The sequence below is a fragment of the Chiroxiphia lanceolata genome, chromosome 12, assembly GCF_009829145.1.
Source record: "Chiroxiphia lanceolata isolate bChiLan1 chromosome 12, bChiLan1.pri, whole genome shotgun sequence".
NCBI lineage: Eukaryota > Metazoa > Chordata > Aves > Passeriformes > Pipridae > Chiroxiphia > Chiroxiphia lanceolata.
This window is the reverse complement of record NC_045648.1, coordinates 635,714-643,330: the sequence shown is the minus strand read 5'-3', so window position 1 is coordinate 643,330 and position 7,617 is coordinate 635,714. Positions and strand designations below refer to the sequence as shown.

At 54.6% G+C, this 7,617-nt stretch overlaps 1 long non-coding RNA gene across 1 annotated transcript; it reads left to right on the top strand.

Annotated features, from left to right (window-relative positions):
• The first annotated feature begins 1,891 nt into the window (after nucleotides 1–1,891).
• LOC116792801 lies at nucleotides 1,892–2,886 on the top strand. The gene is made up of 2 exons (XR_004359269.1): nucleotides 1,892–1,993; nucleotides 2,394–2,886. It is a non-coding gene; the product is annotated as an uncharacterized LOC116792801 (long non-coding RNA).
• The last annotated feature ends 4,731 nt before the right edge of the window (nucleotides 2,887–7,617 follow it).

The window sequence follows — 7,617 nt, the reverse complement described above, 5'->3', positions numbered from 1 at the left end:
CAGGAATGTCAGCTTTAGTTCATGCTGCACTGACTGGAACAAGATCAAGTCTTAACTAAGTTCCACACGATGTTTTCAGGGGAAAAGTGGAGAATGTTTCATGGAATTTAAGTCGGGATTTGGCTTGCATCCTAGAACATATATCTTGTTATGAAAACTGCTGAAACACTTTTAAGTGGGCAAGCCACAAGTGTCCTTGGAGCTCTCCAGTCAACTGGAAGTCACACAGGCAGAACCTCCTAAAGCAGAAAAGCCTGAAATTGGGAGGGGGGGCGAGGGAGGGGCAAGTAATCTTGGAATCCTATCTGTTATCCGGAACCGTTTGCTTGTGCCTACAGCATGAAGTAGTTACAACTTGTTTTCTGCTATTGTCACAGATCCAGGACGTTACTCTGGCTAAATCATAATCTCTTCCTGCCTCAGTTCATCCATGTGTAAACCTGGCTCGCTAACTCTTACCTTAATGTGTCATGGGGCTTAATTAATAACACTTAGGTCTTTTAAGTCCTCTACAAACATTAACTACTTCTTGTAACAACTCTCCAAGGTATTATTATCCCCATTTTACTCCTGGAGAAACGGCAAAGGAGGTTGTCACTTGCCCAAGGCAACAGGGTAATGGTTATACTCAGAGATCCTCTTCACGGACTAGTGTAACAGTGGAAACGGATCAAGAAAGGCAAAGACAACAATGACAAACTCGAAATTACTTTTAGAAGCGCACCATACGCAACTGGAAGATGATGAAAAATCCCTCCCAGAAACAATGGGCTCGGGATCATAAAAAACACCACAACTGTCACCGCAGAGAAAGAAATACCCCAGGCAGACCTAGGCTAGAGCTCAGCAGCACAGCCACACAGAAACAGCCAGACCTGTCCTCTCGAGTGCTCTCAAGTACCATAAAATTGAGCAACAGGCTCGCACGGTGCTCTCCAGTAACACGGCGCGGGCAGATAATCAATGTGGTATGCAGCACGCTAATTCCTCCCGCCGCCGTCCCAGCAGGGGCCGGCAATGCCCAGAGCGGCTCCGGGCGCGGGGGTCCCGCTCGGTGCCGCCGGTGACAGCCACAAACTTGGCGTCCCCCGTGCCCGGCGCTGACACCGCCGAGCCGCCCGCGGGGCCGTGCCCGGGCAGCCCGAGCGGGCACCGCGGGGGGAGCGGGAGCGCACCCGCCCCTTCCCCGGGGCCGGTGACAGGCGCGTCCGGCGGCCACAACAACACCAGCAACAGGCGCGTCCTGCGCGGGACCCGCGGGCTCGGCCCGCGCTGCGCCCGCAGCGCCGCGGCCCCGGCCCGGCCCCGGGACCCGCCGCAGGCCTCGGCCTGGCGGGGCGGGCGGGGGGTGTCAGGCGGGGTGACACCGCTCCGCCGCTCCCCGCGCCAGGGCCGGCCCGCCGGGGGCTGCGGCCGGGGCTGCCCGCGCCCCGCGGGGCCGCGGCGCCGGGCGGGGGCCGCGGGGGTGTCCGCGGACGGCGGGGCCCGGCGCGGGCGGGCCCCGAGGGGACATCCCGCCGGTCACTCGGGGCGGCCACCCCGCGCCCCCCACCTGATCCCGCGCCGGGACCCGCGGGGGGCTCCGCCGCGTCACTCACCTGCGGGAGCGGGGCCGGGGAGCGGCGCGGCGGGGCCCGCGGGCGGGGCCGGGCGCGGGCGGGCGGGGGGCGCGGGCGGCGGGTCCGCGCTCGGGGCGCTCGGCGCTCAGCGCTCAGTCGCCATTTCCCGCCTACCGACCCGCTGCACCGCACCGAGGGACCCGGATGGCAGCGCCAGCGCCGCGCACGCGCACCCGCCGGGGGGGCGGGCCGGGGCAGGCCGGGAACGAGCGGCGCGGGGCCGGGAGGGGGAGCGGGGCCGGCAGCGACACCGGCACCGGGAGCCGCCTCGGGCGCCGCGGCCCAGGGGCCTCGCGCGGAGGAGGCGGCGGCGGCGGCCGCTGCTGCGCGGTCTTGGCTCCGGGCCGGGCCGGGCTGAGGCGCCGCGCCCTGAGGTGAGGGGGGAGCGGGAGCGCTGAGGGGGAGCGCGGGACGGGCGGGGGGGGCACGAGCGGGGAGGGGGAGCGAGGGGGGCAGTGAGGGCAGGGCAGGGAGCGGCGTGAGGGGGAAGCCGCGGCCGCGGGCGGACCAGCGGCGCTGCCCGGGATCGCTGGCGCTGCCCGGGGCCCATCGCGCGGCGGAGCCTCGGCCCAGCCCGGCCGCCCCCTGCCCGTGCTCCCCGCGGGCACCGCCGGTCCCGCCCCGGCCGTGCCGGCCCTTTGCCCGGGGCCACTCGGCTCGCCCGGCGTGACCCGTCCCCGGGGCGCAGGGCACTGCTGGCTTGCAGTTTCGGTTGCTGTTTTAAGTCGCCTGGTGCGAAGTTTTATTTCCACTTTCTCTTTTCTTTTTTTCTAGGCGGCCTCTTTGGGTGCGAAATGCTGAGGACGCTGCATGTGCTAATATGTGAATGGCTTAATGAAGCAGCGTGACCATCTCATGCAGTATAGGAGGATGTAGTGCGGTTACATTTATCGTTTCTATGCTACTGATCTATCTTGGATATCTGGACTTTTCCCTTGATAATCACTGTTACTCACCAGTCTTTTTTAAACAGAAATCTTCAGTTCTCAGGTTAACCGGTGTTATGACAGGATAAGTTCTCACAGTATTGCTCAGAACAGAATGTTTTTATAAGAGTAGCTGGCATCCACATTCTCTAATTTAGCAGTAGAGAAACCCACACAGGTGGTGTTTCCTTTCCTGGTACCTGTTGACTACCTGCTTACCTTTTGAACCTGGGTCAGATTATAAAAGTCTCAGCTCTCTAGTCACAGAAAATATTTACTGGTTTGTTAAAAATAACTACATCTGCTGCTGTGAAGCCAAGATCTGTTACAGAATTCTGTCACACGACTCTAGTGGTCTGTCTTTAGCAGAAGACACTATAAAGCTAATTTTACCATCGTTTCTCAAAAACAGAGGTCATAGAAAGGCACTGGAAACAGTGCAGCCCTCCTTCAGAACAGGTAATAGTTATTCCTTTAGAGCATTCATTGTTTCTAAACACTTAACAACAGCACACGAATATTTAGTGAATGATCAGCTGTGAAAAAGGTCCGTTTGGACATGTTAAAGCTTAATTAACACCATTTGGCAGTTCCTTAGGAGGAACTAGTATGGCAGGATAACTGTGTGATGTCTCACGCTGTGAGCCCAAAAGGACATTCACTGATACTTAGAAAGTGGGAGTTTTGGGAAGTGGTGGGTGGAAATACTCTCTCAAGCCATGTAATTAAAATGAAATGAGCTGCCAGAGGAAATCATCCAGCAAGAGTCAAAGCAAGCAGGTATTTGTGAGAGCACCAGCACGGCCAAAAACACACTGGGAAGACATTAAATGTGTGACTCAGGGTTCAAACTGATCTTTTTGGCAATGAGAACTGTACTTTTCTGTGTTACAGGATATCAAAATATGTTTTTCACAGTGTCTTGTGCTCTCCCCGAGTGCCCTGGTGCTGAGTTAGGGAGGGGGTTGGACTGGCAGGAAAGGGAATATGTCAAATGCTCTTGCTGACTGTGTTGCTGTGCAGGCAGCAGTTCAGAGGTCCCCTGCTGTCCCCTGCTCCCCAGGGTGGCATGTGCAGGTACCTGAGCAGAGCCTCAGCTGTGTGTGCAGTGTGAGAACTGCAGCTGGTGCTGTGTGTGCCGCACACCCGGAGCACCGGGAGCTTGGAATGCGGGTCTGGGCCAAGGAAAAGGCCCGTGTTGGCAGCAGTGGGTTCTCCCCTGCCAGGGCTGTTGGGCTCCCTGTCACACCGAGTTTCCTCACTTCAGAGACACTGAGGGAAATGTGCCATTGCCTGCTGCTGCAGTGGGATCCTCACTGCTCCTTCAAAGGCCGTTCCTCCTAGTTTAGGATTTCCTTCCCACTCTTCTCCCTGAGCAGAGCCCTCAGCTCTGTGTTCATACACTCATGTAAACCCACGTGCTCAGGAGTGAGTTCCCTGCTTGTGCAGAGCTGAAGAGCTGGGGGTTCCCCGGTGTCCTGGGGAGCTGTTTGCAGGGTCTGCAGCTCAGGGCTGGAGTTTATTCCAGTTTAACTTCAGCATCCAACACTTCCCAGGAAATTCAGGAGTTGTGCATTGCTGGAGTTGCTCTCCCGTGTGTCAGGACCCCCATGGGATCAGGGCATCCCTTACAATTCTGTTTCATAGGCTAAAATCCCAAATCTTGCTTTTGCAGGGGAAAAGGGTTTAATTTCCTGGATAATTTGGGGAGGTGGGGTTCTTCCCTTAAGTTCCTTAAAGAGACCTGAGAGCCCTTCCCAGTGCCTAAAGGGAGCCTGCAGGAAGGCTGAACAGAGACTTTGGACAAGGGCCTGGAGGGACAGGACAAGAGGGAATGGCTTCCCACTGCCAGAGGGCAGGGACAGATGGGATATTGGGAAGGAATTGCTGGCTGGGAGGGTGGGGAGGCGCTGGCACAGGTTGCCCAGAGAAGCTGTGGCTGCCCCTGGATCCCTGGAAGTGTCCAAGGCCAGGCTGGACAAGGCTTGGAGCAACCTGGGACAGTGGAAGGTGTCCCTGTCCATGGCAGAGGGTGGGACTGGATGGGCTTTGAGGTCCCTTCCCACCCAAACTATTCCATGATTCCATGATTCTCGCTGGTATTCCAGCTCCCTTCTTGCAGGTAACCCCGTGAAGCACAGGAGCTCAGTGAAGTTTATTTTGCCAAAGTGAAAACAACTGTGACAGGACTGCAGAAACAAACCAGTTCTTGTTTGGGTTTATATTTTACTATTGCCCATTTCCAGTGTTGTTTCTTTTGCTTATCTGAAGGGAATCAATTCCTGGATGGGTGACCAAAGCCATCCATGCATGTGAGTTAAATGAAAAGCAGCTCCCAGGCTGTGCTGCTCCTCCATCCCCGACGTCTGGGAGCCAATCTGGCTGTCCAGGAGCAGCTCCAGACTCACTGTTCTCACTGCTGACACTCCAGCTGACAGCAACAGGGATTCGTCTGCTCCCAGATTCCCACAAGAAACACACGGGAATGAACCTTGTGTTTGATCTGGCACAGTCAGCACTGAGAGGGGCACGAGACCTTCCTCCAGGGATGGAACTGCACGGCCACGAGTGGCCAAGCCCTGTTTGGGGAAGTTAAACTGTAGATTATCCATACCAGTAATCCCAGTGTGGCTACTTGGGGTTTGCTATAGGTTGAGGAATTGGAGTATTATGGTTTCCATGTTGGCATGAAGAAGTTCAGGCATAAATATGATTACTGTTTCTGGCGGGCCTGAAAATTCCACTGCACTCTCATAAATAGGGAGAGATGCCCCCAGTTGGTTTTGTGGGTTTGTTTTCCTCTTTTATTTAAACTACAAGAATCTGGTCTCCTCAGTCCTGGAGCCAGCTGGAACAGCAGGACACTGTGCTCCTTCTCCATATAAAGTGCCCAATCTCTCATTTGCTAGTTCATCACAGCAAGATTTTTGATCCTATTAAATATTTTGGTCAGTCTCCTCAAGGAAGGGTCTCAGGTTACTTTAACTGTAAGTTCCATACTTGGGTCCCATGTTACTGAAAGCTCCCTGGAATAGGGGAGCAGACAGATTTATGGCAGGCTGAAATTGGGATAAAGGAGAAAGGTGTCAGAGAATTTCTTTAGAGACTTGTGTGAACAGTGAAATGGGTCCTGATGAAAATTTGGGATATCAATGCCCTTGTTTTAAGTGAAGTAGTACTGATCAATGCAGCTCTTCCCCAGGGTGCAAACTGTAAACAGGGGGAATAAATAGATTTACAGAGAAGAAAACCTTTTGTCCTTTCTGTAGGTTCTTTTGCAAAACACTCACTCTCAAGCTCTTCTGTCCTGCAGGCTCTGGGTTTGCCTACATGAAAATGTAGAAGAACATTTAATAAAATCCACAAACCATTTATCTCATGTCTGTTTGCATCTTGTCACTTTGAACTGGCTTTTTGCAGCCATTGAAATGCTGAAAAATGTGGAGTTTGTTTCATCCAGAACTGGGGTTTCCCCTTTGGTGACATCCTGCCCATCAGTTTGTTTTTCCTCATGTTTAATCTAAAATGGGTTCATTGATGAGTCTTGGCTTTTGTGGGAAAGCTTCAGCAGAGTCTGTTTGCCAAAAACCTCCAAAACTGGGCAGCTGGGACTGGCTGGAATAACTGGAGTTGTTTCTCTGGCTGTTGGGTGCAGGTGCCTGTGTTTCTCACAGTGGCTGAACTCGCCCCTCAGCCTTGGCAGCTGGATCTCAGCTCTCTGCTCGTTGTTTGAAATCCACGTGGATCCAAAGGGCTTTCTCAGTGGAGCCTCAGCCCCAGGACTGGATGCACTGCGGAGCTACCTGGGGGTGCTGGGTGAAGATCTGGGCTGGGCTGAGGTGGGAAGGGCTGTGTTGGATCCTCCTGTGAGCCCCGGAATGCGGGAGCAGGGTTGATTCCAGGCTGGCTGGGGCTGAGGGAAGCAGCTGCTCGAGATCTGTCAGCGTTGTGTGTGCTGCCATTGCCATGGAAACAGGGACTGGCTCCGCACAAACCACACAGGGATGTCAGAATTGCATTTTCAAAACAAACCCGAGCTGGTTTGTCATTTCTGGTCCTCAGAGCCCGAGTGGTGCCGCACAGCCCGGGGCAGGGGTGGGCCTGCGAATCCACAGGGACTCACGTTTTCAATTCATGTTTGGAAAAGTGAGCTGGTGTTTGATTAGCAAAGTGCATTTATTGTACTCAGTGCATCACATGCTCTTCCAGACACCTGAGGCCATCCCAGAGTTCTCCTCCCTTTGCCCACCTTCCTCCAAAGAAGGGGAAGGGATCCTGGATGAGAACTCCAGGTGTCGGCCAGTTGGCAAAGTCTCCTGTTCTTAAGAAGAGAGTGGCTCATGAAACACACAACTGAAAATTTGTGAGTTTGTATCATGAGCCACTTTATATTTTTTACTCATGAAAATGAAGGGAGATCCATTTTGGGGCTCCTTTATTTGCCCTGGGGGACGCTGGCTTTGGGAACAGTGCCTGAGAGCCAGAGCAGCTCCCCAGGGTATTGTACAAAGAACAAATCACACATGAAGTTCAGAGAATCCTGGAGTGACTTGGGTTGGAAGGGACTTTAAAGCCCATCCAGTCCCACTCCTGCCCCGGGCAGGGACACCTTCCACTAGCCCAGGTTGCTCCAAGCCCCGTCCAACCTGGCCTTGGACACTTCCAGGGATCCAGGGGCAGCCACAGCTTCTCTGGGCAACCTGTGCCAGGGCCTGCCCACCCTCCCAGGGAAGGATTCTGAGCTGTTTCCATGGATCTGTCAGAGCAGCTGGGCAGTGTCCCACCCACTTGGGATGTGCCTTAGCCGTGGTACTGAGCGAGGACAGCAGGGCAGGGCAAAGCAGCTAAAGCTGTGAGTGCAGAATGGTTTAATCTCTACCTTTAAGAAGTAGCTCTTTAATTTACTGGTCTTCCCAAGCTGTGCCACGTGATGCTGCACTACAGAGAACACTGGGTTGGGCTGGTACTGAACCAGAACACAGCACTGAGCTGGACCTTCACTTTTTGAATGCAGCAGCTTTTTTTGCCATTGACACTTGAAGCAGTAATAAATTGTCTTAAAACCCCACCAA